At 40.9% G+C, this 15,604-nt stretch overlaps 1 long non-coding RNA gene across 2 annotated transcripts; it reads right to left on the bottom strand.

Moving 5' to 3' along the window:
* Positions 1 to 3,107: 3,107 nt before the first annotated feature.
* Positions 3,108 to 14,194, bottom strand: LOC127357631 (uncharacterized). Of its 2 annotated transcripts, none has more exons than XR_007882291.1 (3): positions 13,798 to 14,194; positions 10,234 to 10,510; positions 3,108 to 4,877 (listed from the first exon to the last, which is right to left on the bottom strand). It is a non-coding gene; the product is annotated as an uncharacterized LOC127357631 (long non-coding RNA). The 2 variants fall into 2 exon arrangements; XR_007882290.1 differs by lacking the exon at positions 13,798 to 14,194 and adding an exon at positions 12,328 to 12,442.
* Positions 14,195 to 15,604: the final 1,410 nt, after the last annotated feature.

Below are 15,604 nucleotides of genomic sequence, written 5' to 3'. Positions count from 1 at the left end.
TTTCTCACAAGGCAAAGGGAAGGCACACAGAGAAAAACAACAAAGAAGAAGACAGAAACAGACAGCGAGAGACTTATCGGGAGGCAGATCAACACTCGCAAGGCACAGAGATTGACTGACTGAGCGAGTGCGATGCCACGCAGATGAAGATGGATTGAAAGGATGTGATGGACAAATGAGACAGAAACATACTGAGATAAAGAGGTTGGGAGGCAGAGTTGAAGAAGAGTTGGCAAAGAGGAGAGAGAAGCTGAAGAAGTAGAGACAGAGAGGGGAAGCAGATTTTCTTCCATTGCCAGACAGCCTAGCAAGCCTCATTAAACACTGCTGGAAACACACTAACACACACACATATATACCCCAATATACACACAAATATATACGCTGCACATGTACAAATCAAACTTTTCCAAGTTTTTTCTGTATATTTTAGGAATTGAAGGCCAGCATGGGTGTTGGTGGTTGGCTGAGGTGACAAAAAAAAGCCAGAGGGAGCGTGGGACAGTGGGTCAAGAGGTGAGGGGTCAACGGGTGCAAAGGCCTGGGCAATGGGCCTGTGGCTACGAGGTCAGATGGATGTATGGGCCTCGGGCAGAGTGCCAGGCTGAAAGGCACTTGGGTGGGCTTACTGTGGGTCTGATGGGAGAGAGAGGCATGGAGTGGTGGGTGGAGGTCCAGAGGGTAAGGGTGGAGATACACAGTGGAGGATTTCCTAAAGCCAACTGAGCATCAAAATAACCCATCCATGTGATGTTTCCAAAATGTGGTAATGTCTAATAAAATCTCATTCACAATCCTTTGCCAAGAAAGCTCTGAATTTGGGTGGAACAGCTCTAAGTTCAGCAAGAAGAGCGCATCATGAGAAGAGAAGAGAAGAGAAGAGAAGAGAAGAGAAGAGAAATGAAGAGAATAGAAGAGAAGAGAAGAGAAGAGAAGAGAAGAGAAGAGAAGAAGAATTCATGCCCAGAATAAACAGTTAAGGAATACCACCCCTGTAGCTAAACTCTCTCTCTCTCTTTCTCTCAAACACTCACATTCACACATACAAACCAAAGTCCTTCTCACACAACCCTGTGCCTACTTTGACTCAGTTTAAAACACTTTTCATCCCAGTTTTGACTTGAGAGACAGAACTGAGAGGCAGTCAAGCTGCTCCTTAGGACTCAGTGACACAGTGATAGAAAACAGCACAGAGCAGTGACAGACAGAGTGAAAGGGAGAAAGAGAGGGGAGGAGGAGAGACAGTGAAAAAAGACAGAGGCCTTCAGTGGAATAGAAAAATACCCACAGAGAAAGAAAGAAAGAAAGAGAGAAAGAGAGACTTTTTTGAAAAGAGGCTGAGAAGGTGAGAGAGAGCCAAAGAGAGGAAGAGGAAGGGGAGGCCAAGAAGAAGGAGAAAGAGTGAGGAGCAGGGCAGAAAAAGAGAAAGCTAGAGAGTTAAAGAGATTACTTTCAGGTTCAGAGACACTCTTTCTGGCTGCTTACTGGCTGTCACTCAGTGCCTGGCTCCTAGGGGGAGGGACGGCTGGCTCTCATTGGTGTCATTCACCTGTCTATCAGCCTGACAGGCGGACCATAGGGCCCCATGTTGTGGTGCGGAAACTGTCTGTCAGCCACGCAGCAGCTGCATATGACATCATCCAAGATCAGGTTTGGAACACGCATACACCAACTGTGTGCGTGACAAAGAACATACACACATATATGTTAAATATGGAAATTCAGCCTATGGTTATAACATACCGTCAACACCTTTTGCTCTCCAGCAGCACACACACGTACATGTTGACACAAACCTTGACTCCCTGTGGATTACACCCCACAGCCTTGCCAATACCCTGGCTGTCCTCCCCTCCACTTTGTACCCCAAAAGCCCTTGTTACTGGCAGGACAACAACCCTAGGACATCTGCACACCAGAACACACATACAAGTACACTCACACACACATGCATCGGCACATACGACAGCTGGACAGTTGGACAGCCAAAGAGGAAAGACAGATTTGTGCATACATCTTAGCTGTAATTAGCCACATACACACAAACGCAGAAGGAGATCAGAATATGAATAAACCCTGTCTCGCTTACCTAAACACATACACACACACACACACACACACACACACACACACACACACACAGGACACACACATAGCTCTCATAGAGAAGGCTTGGCAACGAGACAGCACCCATCTGTTTTGAGCTAATTTAACATGGTCACTAAAACAAAGGAGACAAAGGCCCGTCTTGTGAATAATGATGAAGTGACTGTCAACTGAAAAACACTTCTGGCTCTTGTGTGTACAATTTACTCTGTCCGTCTCTATTGGTCCACGCAAGTACAAAGAATACAACATCGACACATTTAAACCAGTGAGATGTGAGCTCCTTTTGAGTACTTGGTCTGATTGGGAGGTGCACACATTACACACACTACCTCACTGTAGTAATTGTATTATGTATGATGAATATAAGACATTTACAGTATAAACAATATCATTAGAAGAGTCTTGGTTAGGTACAGTAAAGATTTTTGATCATCGTAATGATGATGATAAGTGTATTGTCACAACAAATGTACTGAGTATATTCTGCCAATATTTGCTTTATACAATATTATATGCAGTGGTAGAATGTAACTAAGTACATTTACTCTAGTAAGTACCATACTTAATTGTAATTGAGGTCTGCTTTTTGCTTCTTTATACCTCTTCTTCACATTTCAAAGGGAAATTATGTACTTTTTACTCCATTATTACAGTTATAGTCACAAATTAGGTACTCAGAAAAAGATTTTACATGCACAACATCTGATTACTTTATAAAATATGATGCTTTGTTGTAGATTTATCTACATAAAATCGTTAGAATTAGCTCTACCTCAACCAACCACAACATTTGACTACTGCTTACATGTCAATGCATCAATAATAATAGTATTGCAATACATTTATAAATGTGTAACATACCTGGGACTATTTTGCACGATAATTATTAAGAATTACTCTTCATGCTTAAAGTGATTTTGTTGACAATACTGCTGTACTTTTACTTATATCACATAGTATCAAAATAATAAGAATCAGAATCAGAATCAGAATCAGAATCAGATATACTTTAATAATCCCGTGGGGAAATTACTTGTGGGGGGAACAGGGGGGGGAGAAAAACAAGAGGAGAGGGGAGAAGAAAAAAGCAGCTCCCAGACTCTGCTCCTGTAGGGGAGTACAGTGTGGGACATGGAAAAAACCTCAGCAACATAAGCACATATGATCACACTTTACAACATAAAACTCAAAGCAACTTGCAACTGGGAGGTGGGAAAGGGGGGTGGAGGCGCACCAGCGCAGACAGGCACAATAATAGTATTTTTACAGAATAGTATTGCTACATTAATTTAAGTAACCAGTATACTGGTACTTTGGTACTATACTAGTTACTAGTTACTTTGACAAAATATATAATAAGCTTTATAAATATTACGTATTTTTCTAAATTAAAGTACCCAACAGTATTAAACAAACTTTACTTTTAGTTAAGTAAAAGGTGTAAATAATGTACTTCTTCCGCCACTGAAATTAAGGTAACATTATTACTGTACACGCCATGAGATCAGGCTTCTATAGACACAGACAGGCTCACGTGTGTTCATACAGGCACACACTAAACACAAACATACACAGCGGATGGGGAAATGGGAACCGTTGAACCATATCATTGTGACAGCTATTATGACGGATGACTGTATCATCTTAGAAAGGAAATCCCTCTCTCTCCTCACTTGTGTCTTTTGAGGTCTGATTACTCTCTGTCCCACCGGCTGGTCGCTGATTTTCTGTATTGGGGTCAAAAGGCGACATTTTAAAGGTTGCGGAAATAAATAAAACCATTACGCACATAGGCCCTCTTCCATTAAGCAACAAAGATTAGAAGCTAAAAGTTAAACATGCCTGGGTATCGCAGACATGAAGTGCACTCAGTTTATTTGTGTTATGATTTCTGTTCTTCTCAGTTTTGTTAGGCTGACATTGATGGTTGGAGTAAAATCCAGTAAAATGCCTTTTATGTTTTATGAAAACCACTTTTATTGTTGAAATGTGCTATGCAAATAAACTTGCCTTGCCCTAAAGTTACATTTTTAAGTGTTTTTGTTGTAAGTTTGGGTTTTTGTCTTGTATTCACTGCTGATTGAAGGTCAGTTTACCCAACTATTTATTTACACTGGTAATATTAGAGAGAGAATGTTTATTGTCTCTGTATGACCCCATTGATCTTCAGTTTACACCAATCACACACTGGCATGCAGACACCCTTTGTAGGAAACAGGCTGCTCTGCTGAATGTCCCCGCCTCCGCCTGTGATGTGTTGCCTGCTGACAGTTTTGTCCATTGGCGAAAGCAGCCAGGAGGCTGTTCATGCACCATGAAAGTCCACAGATTCCTTGAATGCCTTGCATGGATGCTCTGAGGGTTCAGAATGGTTGCCCAGACACTGTTGCTCACAGTTACATCTCATTCGGATCACATAAGTTCACTGCTCACAAAGAACATCCTGCTATTCGTATGCTGCCATTACTGATATTATCTCTGAATTTCATACCTTGATGTATCAGCTGAATGAGATCAAGCTGATGACTGTAAATCTGTAATCTTATAGCACTGACCTTTGGAGTAATAAAAATGATATACGGCATGGACAAAACTAGCGATTTCTCCTAAGAACTGCTGAGTGGGAATGTTTCACCGCAGATACAAGCAGAGAGCAGCGAGCCTTTTGTACAGCTTTCTCGTTTCCTTTCTTCTTCTCTTTCCCTCATCTGTTTTTCCATCCCGGTTGTGCAGCTTAAAGCGATGTTGTTATTCCAGATGGCTTGGTGCTATATGGAGAACAGACAAGAGGAATACTTCATTGAAAATATGAAAATATGTCAGCATGCGGACATCATTATGGCAGCCCAGATCATTTAAGCGCCCCTAAAATTACCTCCAGACCTCATGGAGAAATATAATAATGTGTGTATGTGCACGCATGAAGGCTCACATGTATGCCTCCACATCTGTACAGAACTCAGATGTGCAGATTTCAAACACATGTCTGCCTGTTTCTCAGAAACCTTGATGGCAAATCATATCTAGTGCTAACCTAATTAGCTTTACATCTGGCTCAGAAGCCAAAAACCTGTGACAACATAGAGATAAATAAAAAACACAAGACAAACTGAGACACACAGGCTCCAAGGCAGAAATGTACTGCAAGAGCGAGATGTATGTTTTACATTCCTCCTCCGCTCACTGTTTTATATCACTCAGATTTGTGCAGGGGAACGAGTCTCCATGTGGGGCTCGGCCTCTCCCTAAATCTGCCTCCGGTGGGTCCTGAAAGTGCCCCTGTGCCAAATGAGCAGCGTAAAGCATGCCCCAAGGCATGCCCCAAAACGACACCCAAACAGCAAAGCTGTCAGCCCATGAGCCAATGCACTAAAACATGAGTGCAGCCGAACCATTGGGTTTTATAGCTTACAACTCCCAGTCACAAGCCCTCTAATGCCCCGTTTAACAAGCTGAAAATCCTCCATTTATTTCCCCTCCATCTCCCTTTAGGAGCTCCTCTATTACCATTCACAAACAAAGACTGGTTGAAATACACTCCATGTATGCTAGCGTAAATGGTGTTAATGCATGGGTGAGGCAGCTATAGATGGCGCTCTGTGTTTGCATGCAACAGTGTTTTCACAATAATTTTATCCTCATCGGGAAGAAACAGCTTCTCATACGGCGGTTAGATCTTCAATGGACATTAAAACTGTACTGTAACTGATCATGATGATACTGTTTGAGGTTTTTTTTAATGCTGGGTAGGTGTGTGTGTGTGTGTAGGTCATGTGCACACAAATAAACAAGTTGTTTAAGTGGATTGCAGCATATGGGAGAGGGAACTGGGGCAGAAAAAGAAATGGGAAGAGAAGAGATAGCGCTGTGGGGTTGAGGGGTCTGGGCAGAGAAGGGGTCACTCTCTCTGCTCTCCCATCATGAACACAGCAGATTGGATGAAGTCTTCATCAGCGTTACACTCCACCAGTCACAGTCCTGTGAAACCAGCACCGTGTCCCCAGTACACACACACACCCTCCTCCCCCTTCAACAATGGTGTCACTCATGGAGGCCAAAGAGACACAGGGAGTGTTCCATCATGGGTATTAGCTATGGGGATCAGTTGCTTTAAACAAGAGAGGAGGGGTGTGCTTTTGCTGCCTATCATGTAACAACGGCAGATGAATACCTTTGAAGTTTTGTCTCTATTTATTAGATATATTTCCCTTCCAAATTGGTTTGTAAGGACAATAATGTAGCAGCACAGGCAGGACAAATAATCCGGATTGCCTACTTGTTAAACATCATCCCCGATTTTTATGCATTTAAATCATCTCCAGATGTATATTATAATTTTGTTTCATTTTCATCATAGGTTTCACCACTTTCTATATAAGTGGAAAGCGTTCTTTCCACTTCATTTCATTTTACAACACGTACTGTGGGGTCCTAGTTTACCATCTCTGGGAGAAGAAATTAAATCAACTTCGAATGCACGACACAAAATAGCAATGAAAGCCCTGTATTAAGCAGATCTGGCTGGCTGAGTAGTTATATTTTCCAATGAGGTTTTGTTTGCTTGTTTGTTTTGCTATTTTTCCACCCTGAAATGCAGGGATTGGAAACAAGCAAACTATACTGTCTCAGTGGCCTAACGAACCAGTGGTCTTGGAGTGGGGAACATGCTCTGCGAGCCAAATTGTTTTTCCCTCATAACACCATCTGTTTTCTCCTAGTCAAGCATGGCAAATCAGGGGTCATCATCATTAATATGCGTGCTTGCTAAATCCTGACTGCACAATTTCCACGTAAGTCCTGGTTGATTTAAGGTTATGTGAATTTATCAACGCTAAAATTTAACTCACTGTATTCCAAACTTTCCCCTTTGAATTCCCAAACAGGGAAAAGGTGTGATTAGAAGTGAAGAAGTATGGAATGAAAAAACTAGAAGATGGCCCAAATGGGAGTTGTAAAACATCAACTCCCAGAGGTAGGTGGGAATTATGAATTCCTTCACAATTTTTACAGAAGACCAGTAATCCAAAGCACAGACTGGATTAGCCACACTCATCTTCACCAATACACCTCCAAACTATTTTCTTTGACCATGTGTTTATAGCTTTGGGAGGACATGTTTATGTTTGATGCCCGTGACAGGACTAGAATCCTCAAGAGTGCTATGATGTGGACAGGAAACTCTGAATCTCTCTCCCTCACAAACATCGTACACATTCTCCCTCTCCTCAACCAGTTCTCTAAAATAACAGCTTTGACACGATCTGCGCCGGCATCCCAGTAACTCGAGAGCAGCCTGCTCGAACGCGGAGCACTGAGGAATCCCGTGGCTGTGAAAGAGAGGCAGTCAGGGAACCACTCCACACTGAGGCGGGTAGAAATCGATGGGATAGATGGTATAGGGGGCCCACACAGGACCAACTGGGCCCTGGTAAGATACACCCAGGCCATATGGATAGGATAGAGGCCAAAGAGGTTGACAGTGGAGCTGAGTGTTTTTGCGGAGCTCAGTGTTTTTGCGGAGAGGAGCATTCACCACATGGCCTGTACAGTAGCGGTGGAATGGACTGGGACTTTTGGTGAGAGTGGTAAAATCCTTCTCCCTTCTTATGGTCACAGAAGTGCAGTCAGGCCTCTGTTAACATCTGTCAGCCATTGCCTCCCTCGCCCACCCCTCCTCCCCACACCACAGCAATTCAGCATGCCCTTTGACCTTAGACTGAAGAAAGAGAAACTGTGACTTTTTGCCAAAAACTAGCAAAGATTTCACTTCTTTGACTACCTCAAAAGGGGAGATGGATTTAGCTGCATGTCTGTATATGGATAAGTCAGTGTTATCATAACAGCAAATACTTGTTTGGCTCATGCTTAACAGTCCAGGAAAGAGGACTTTAGAGAGTACAGCTGTACGTTAGTGATTACCAGAGAATGTGGCAAGTGGAAACCCCTCGGGTTATTTAGTCTTTTCTAAAGTTTTGTATACTTAAATACTTAAATATATATATATATATATTCAGCATAAGTCATGTCCCATAGCAGTTAAAAGACTTTTAATTGCACATGCCAGCATGGAAATTCAAGCTGTTGCATATAATAGACAGAATATATTATTGTTGAATAGAGCAAGATTTTGATTTTCATTCCTGTTTAGTTAACCAGTCACTTCAACTAATAAGATTTGTCTGCGGTTTGGACAGTCAAGGCTCTGATCTACCGTCATCTCAGCCACGCTACCTCCCATGGGATCCAGACCAGCACCATAGACCCGTGGACACAGACCAGAGGCCTCATCAGCTCTCCCACTCCTGCCTCTCTCTGGGGCCTCAGGTTTCCTATCCATCCCTCCCACCCTCTCTGCTTCCAGCAGCCCCCACAGGCCTCCCTCCCTCCCCACATCAATTACAGCCTATCCCCTGTAGCGTCGGGCCCCTCCCTCTGTGACCCCGGGGGTTACAAAGTCAGGGAGGTCAGAGGTGGTTCGCCCCACTGCTACCCTAGGCATCTCTCAGAAGTCTCTGCGTCTGAAGCCCTGCGGCCCTGCGGGGCGACACCCACACGACCCTCGGCCAGCCAGGGGAGACAGGGATCCCCCCGTTCCATTGTCAACAATGGTCTGTTCCAGTCACTCTCCTCTAGCAGGCTAATTGTTTCGCCTAAGAAATATTTTCAATTTAGTAATTATGTTTGGGGTTCTCTTATCATGGGTCAGCCATGCAGTAGACACTCATAATATGCTCTGTAATCTGCAACTTTACTTGCTCAGTAATCATCAGTAAACATCTTCCACTTTCACCTCTTTTGCCCTGTGTAAATCAGTCCAAACTGCTGATTTAATTTTGTTTCTAGCAATATAATTTAGTTTTTTTTTTTTTACTGTGTAATGTTGAAAATATGTATTCTCACTTAAACAGTTATCCTTTCGCTGCAGTGTTTTTAGTAGATCCAAAATTAAATCAAATTAAAATCAAAAAACAAGTAAGAGTACTTATGTGTGTCACAATAGAAAGACATATTTCAGTTTTATCTTCTTACCAAAACACAAAGACCTAAAATTACTGAAGCCGACTTGTGTGTTCCAACCAAGCAACGGCAATATGAATATGGAAAAAGTGAGCTTGTGACCATGGAAATCAATTTCTAATGGGATAAAAGGGTTTACACACATCGATTTCCTGGAAAATACTGGAATATCGTAGGTACCTTGCTGAGAAAAAGTGCCAATATAATCAATTGTAATGCCTTCACATGCATTTTCTCGTGAGAGGAATATGAGCTCAATACTAAATGAACAGATGTTGTAGCAATTTCTACGTTAAATCTTATTAATTTTACCAAAGATATCCAAGAAGAGGAAGAAGTACAATTGCATTTCAAATCAATTTGACTGATTCAATGGTAAATCTCACAGTGAATGGCCAACAATGAAAGGATGCAGCACACAATCAACGTGGTTAAACAGCAAGTCGATGACTCAGGTCGTTTTGTTGACCACAGAGTTTTGACGTGGAACTCGGCCTCACAGAGCAAAACTGTATTTCTGTCATAGTACCCAGACCTCACTGTGTCAATACCAGACACATTATCTCTAATGGGGGAGTCTAAGGGTGGAGGGATGAGGAGACAGAAAAAGAGAGAGAGACACACAGAGAGACACAGAGAGCGTAGAAGGACGGTATCTCTATTGATTAACTGGAAGAGGACCTCCACTCCACCCTCTCCTATCCAGACATATGGGGTAATAAGGACCACTCTTCTCCACTGCCACCCCGCCTTCTCCTCTTCTCTCTCCGCTCTTCTCCCCTCACCCCTGCTAGAAAGCCTTTTAATCAGCCCCCCGAGGAATACATGGATATGATATGGGAGAAAAGGGATGGAAGGACAGAGGGAGGAAAAGGAGACAGGGTGAGAGGAGTCCATTAGTGAAGCAGACACAATAGCCACAGGAACAGAGGAGGTTTCCTTCAAGCACAGAAAAAGGCAGAGAGGCATGATAGGCCTGAAAACAAATACACACACACACACGCACACACACACACAAACACACACACACACACACACGCACACACACACACATCCTGTATGACTGCACACGAATTCTCCTCTTTCTTCCGCATGTGTGTACCGTACACGTCTGAACTGATATCGTTCCAAAGTTAGCCGGTCACATCATACAGGGCTGTTTTTCTGCTCGGCCAGGGCCATTTTCCTCTGTTTATGTAGGGCCCTTTCTGTTTTCTTTTCCAAGGAGAAGGCTGCCAATCTCTGCAAGCCAGACCAACTTTATCAAGGCGGCCATCTCAGTCTCTGACATCAAATCCAAGACTGCTTCTCATGCTGAAATTTTTTATTTATTTTTTTTACTGTCAGCGCCTCGCCCGACCGTTGGCCCCTCAGCCTCTGGACTCTAGAGAAATGATGAGAGAAAAGGAAGGAGGGAGGAGAAAATGAGGAAGAGCTCCAAAATCTGCGCCTGTTTAAAGCAGCTTTTTTTTTTTTTTTGATTCTGAGTGGGATGTTACTGATCATAAGTATATCTCCATTCAGTCAAAGAGCAAAGAGCCTGACAGAGCTTCAACATTTCAATTAGTGAACACAGCGAATAAGCCACAGGTCAGAGTTTAGGATACACAAAACCTGGACAGTAGCGCCCCCTCGTGGCCAATGCTGCACTATAACTTTAGAGGACAAAACAAATGCTTTGCAAAATGGTACAACGTTACAGACTAAAAGAAATTATTAAAAATTAAAGATTATTGTTTGTTTCATGGCTTGGTGTGGTAATAAAAACAGCAGTCCTAATTTACTGTCAACAGGAGATGTATTGCTGCTGATGGAATAAAGCAGGAACACTGCTAACTAGACTAACACAAAGCAGTCCGTTTCCTGCAGACCAGAGGGACACATAATGTAGAAAAGGTCTGCACAGCTCATCAGCATTAAAATAAAACCTGTATTGAAATCTAAAAGAAATAAAGCTCTGAAAACAACGAAGCATTTTTCATTATTACAACTCAATTTGCAGACAACGAGCCCGACGTAAAATTGCTTCCATATGCCTCCGCTGCGGGGCGCCACAGAGTCTGCCAGAACCGCTATATTAAGTATGACGGTGAAACACGCTCTGCGATTGGCTGATGCAGTGGCGCTGGAGCGCGAGTGGTGAGCCAATAGGAAGTCAGGATTGTGATTCGTTGTTTGATTGGCTGAACGCGGATGTCAATCAAGCAGCGACGGGGCTCTGGAGGCAGAGAGCAGCCAGTCGGTTGTTTTGCTCTCTGGAGGACAGAGCTCCGCTAGCTGAGCCTATTCAGCCACACACACACACTCACACACACACAGCTGCAAGTCAAACACACAGCACTGTTTTAAACACATTTACACTTGATGCGTTAAAGTACACAAATGTACTCAAATATTTGTATGGGCATATTTTATATTTTTGTATATTTATATATTCACAGACGTGGGTGAATTAAATTTGAAGGTAATGATGGTAAACTATTATTATTATATTATACCTCCTATTCATAAAAAGACAAATTATTGTACACACAATTACACACACAGTAGTATGTATCTAATGATACTTTTTTAACAAAATAATAATACTTATTGTTATGATAATTGGGGTAGTATATTATAGCCTATTTTCCATGAACAAAGTTGATCACAATAAGGTTATTTTTATTTGCTTTATATGTTAAAAATACAAATGTTTATCAAAATGACATTAAACAGTTAATTAAAAATTCTGATACATAAGAGGATGGATAGATCTTTTTCTGGCTTAATATTCTTAAAATACTTCATTATTTGGGTTTATTAGATAAAAAATATTCCTCCAATCATTATACATAGGCTTATATAAAATATTTTTTCAAACACCACATCAGTCCTGTAAAATCAAGTGATTAAATAGGAATACATGACAGTATGGAACAGTGTTTTGCTGTGCTAAATTAAACATCTAATTTAACCTGCAACCGATGCCACATACAGTATGTCTATTGTAGATTACTGAATAAAATAGGTTACCAATCAATAGGCTCATGTCCAAAATTAACATTTCTCATCCACTTTTCAAGAAGAGTGGAACTATGTGCTTCTCTGCCCCAAAGGTATTATAGGCTAATAAAGAATGCAATAAATAAATAAGATTAGACAAAAAATAATTATTATATGAGACAGTTAATTTTGGATTAGCCTTTGACTCAGCATCACCTTCAATCTGACCCGAGACCAGTGTGTAATAATGACTTTCAACGTTAGAAAGGTCATTCCTGGGGTAAAAAACAGAAAATAACTAAAAGAAATAGTCCCACGGAAGTCACCTCGATTTCCCTCAGGTTTCCCATGAGTCTTTGCGAGACACAAACTGGTGCGCACGCGCACTAGCCTCCTACACATCACGCATAATCCCACCAATCAGCTTCGCCCTGAGAGGAGTATGTGGTGGTGATTTAAGAGCTCTCCCCTCATAAATCTGTCAGAACTTCACAAAGTTGATTTAAATGTGTTTCACATCGTTATGAAAATACTTGTGGATTAATCAAGTGACTGCACGCTGGCGTCAGATCAATTGGAGTTGATTACTTTTCACAGCTTTTTAAAAGCGACGCGATTTGGAGCGTTTAGGGTCTGGATTTGTCGATCTGAAAAAAGCTTGGATGAGGCGGACCGCAAAATGTCACTTGTTATTTTTAAGGGGGGTGTGTGTTTGTTATAGCTTTGCAAGACTGATGCAGCGTATAAACAGCGTAGGACGCGATTACACAACAAATCTTCCAGTGATAGACTATACAATTTCAAATAGCTCTGAAATGTTCAAATTGTGTGAAAGTTACATTCTTGCACTTTGTTACAGTGTTGCAGCTGCATCCCAAATGAAGTGTGATGAACGTAGAGCACGCTTGACTTGTCTGCAATAGATTTGCGCCTGTTCTGCAGGAGGGCTCGACTGTCTGCTGTTGAGACTGTCAAGCTGACCGAGGCAATGTGTGTTGAACTTGCTGTTGTGTAGCCTTGTTATAGCCACTCATTATTGTTCCTAGTTGGTTACGATTTTATTCACTTTTATGTGATGACATGCCATATAAAAGTCTGTGTAGACTACTTCCAAAAGCTTTATTTTGGATTTTCATAGCACAGAAACTCTACAGCAGCCACACTCAGAGTGCTCAGTGCACTGTAGAGACCCAGAGGAAGTGTTTTTATTCATTTGGACTTCAACAGTTTATTCTCATTTTGCATTTATAAGATGAAGCCTAACGTCAGTGTCGTGACAGATCCTTTTTCCTTTATAGCCTACACGCGGTTCTCACATTATACGTCTAGAAAATTATTTTAATGTATCAAGTAAAATACCGCTTTCGCATAAAAAAGTCTTTGCTGGTGTGTCATTTTTTTTTATCAGTCAACATTGATAACTGATCAGGCTGTTAGACAAAAGGAAATAAATAACTAACCCAAAGAATGCAAAATATGTAACCTAACACCTCTTTCTCACTAAGAAAGGTTTACACAGCTGCAAAGTAGAAGTTTATAAAATATGAGTCACGTTTTTTTTGTAATTGGCCTAGTACTGTCCTGATTTCATTAGAGTAGTGTGGACGCGACTGAATATTGGTATTCATTAATGTTCCCAGTATTCACCAGCAGGAGTCGCAATTGAGCCAGATCACCAGTACCCACCTTCAGCAAAGTCCAGCAGGGTGACTTGGCGTCTGCAGCCAGGCCTGTTTCCTCTGATAATCCATATCAAGAGTTATCTCTGTATAAAGACATATAAATGTTAACTTTGATTTGTTTAATCAGAGCCCACAGCATAATTTACTCAGTGGTGGAAGGCATCTATCAAAGTATGTTTTGGAGGTAGGCCTACTTGTACTTCATTTGAGTATTACTATTTTCTGCTATCACTATTTTATACTATGACTCAGTGAGTTTTTGTTGTTACTTTTAATATTACAATTTTAGAAAAAAGGCATATGATTGTTATAGATTGAACATCCCAACATAAAAAATAGCTCCACTGAGCCAAGCATCAACATTTAAATGCTGCTTACACATTAGGACATCAGTAATAACATAACACTAATATACATAACAATAACACACAATAAGTGTTATTGAAAATACTTTTACTTGTGATACTTAAGTATATTTTTCACTTGATGTTTTTAGTTTTACTTAAGTACAGGCTATAAATGCTTCTTCCACCACCTGATATACAGTACATACTGTACTAAATATGTAAAGGTGCACATAGTTCCTGTTTTTAATTCTGTCTGTTTTCTCGTTTTGCTCTTTTGATTCTACTCAAGGCTCTCCCTAATCACACCACTGACATAAGCCAGCATTTAGCCTTGTATAAAACTAGATATCAGCAAACACGTGTTAATCTGGTCATACAGAGACCCTGGGCGTCTCTGTGTATTAAGACAAGAATAGGCTTTTATAAAATCACCCATTTTGATATTTACTTGATAAAGCCAAACTAGTTTATGCAGATCTTGGAGAAGGACATACTGAGCTCCTCCAAATGAATGATTTTGTATGACCTTTATCATTTGTTTTGAGCATGTGGTTCTTGTATGACTTATGATTGTAATGGTAAAAAAAACAGGGTACAAACAAATATACCACATATGGCCTTTCATTCCTTATTTAATCTTTTCATTCTTGTGTCTCTGCTGCAGTAGAAGTTACCAAAGCAGGAGTCTATATAGTACCTAAAGGTTATCAGTCTTACTCAGCTGGAGGGGACAACCCTAAACCTAGATTAAATGGACATACAAACTTTATGAAACAACTGATAAGACAGACATTGAAACATCCATGTTTTTGTGATCATAATATTGTGTTCACTCTAATAGTGTGGTCTAGACCCCTGGTAACATTTTACAAATTCCCTCTTTCTCTTTCCCATCCCAATATCATGTCCAGTGCTTGATGTATCTGAAGTATTAATCCTTTGCTTAAGCAAAAGTAGCTAAATGTACAAATATAGTCCATTTTAGATTGTTTTTATTATATTATATATAATTATATTATAATGAATAATGATGATGCTGTAAGCAGCATTTCAAAGTTGAAAGGGGTAGGGGTGGAGGTATTTTAAAGGACCAGTATGTAGGATTTATTGGTATCTAGCAGTGAAGTTGCAGATTGCAACCATCTGAATACAGCTCACCTTCCACAGGAGAAACTGAAAGACCCTAGAGCCAGTGTTTGGTTTGTTCATTCTCAGCTCCTGTACAAACACTGCTCTAAAAACAATACTGTAAATTACACACTGGACCTTTAACTATTGTATTGTTGGGTAGTTGAATCCATAACAATGCATTATATTCAATGAACTGACATGTTTTGACAGAAGATTTAGTCTGAAAAGTAACAGAACTATAGATCCTGCAGTCTACTTGAGTGAATGTACACTTATTATTTTCCTCCACTTATGAATAAACTACTGGACTGATGTGTTAGATGCTCAGTAGGT

Source organism: Dicentrarchus labrax, unplaced genomic scaffold (genome assembly GCF_905237075.1).
Source record: "Dicentrarchus labrax unplaced genomic scaffold, dlabrax2021, whole genome shotgun sequence".
NCBI classification, from domain to species: domain Eukaryota; kingdom Metazoa; phylum Chordata; class Actinopteri; family Moronidae; genus Dicentrarchus; species Dicentrarchus labrax.
Note: the sequence above shows the minus strand (reverse complement) of the source record. Positions and strands in the feature narration are given on the sequence as shown.